Source organism: Rhagoletis zephyria, unplaced genomic scaffold (assembly GCF_001687245.7).
Source record: "Rhagoletis zephyria isolate East Lansing unplaced genomic scaffold, Rhagoletis_zephyria_1.1 Rzeph_scaffold_04984, whole genome shotgun sequence".
NCBI lineage: Eukaryota > Metazoa > Arthropoda > Insecta > Diptera > Tephritidae > Rhagoletis > Rhagoletis zephyria.
In genome coordinates this window covers 45,720-45,921 of record NW_016162067.1, presented here as the reverse complement: position 1 = coordinate 45,921, position 202 = coordinate 45,720, and positions in this window count along the sequence as shown.

Genomic DNA, 202 nt, shown 5'->3' with positions numbered 1-202 from the left:
CGGTAACTGGACAATTTTTACAGTTACCAAGAAAACAATCCGCTGTGGGTTTGGAACAAACCATAGCTTCTAAATAATCTCTGTAAGTATCTCGGTAATCGAATTTTTTACGTAAAAATTCTTCTTTCAATCCTCTCATTTTTAATCGAATATTGCCATGTATTTTGCACACGCAAACATTGTGTGTACCTTTAGCACCCAC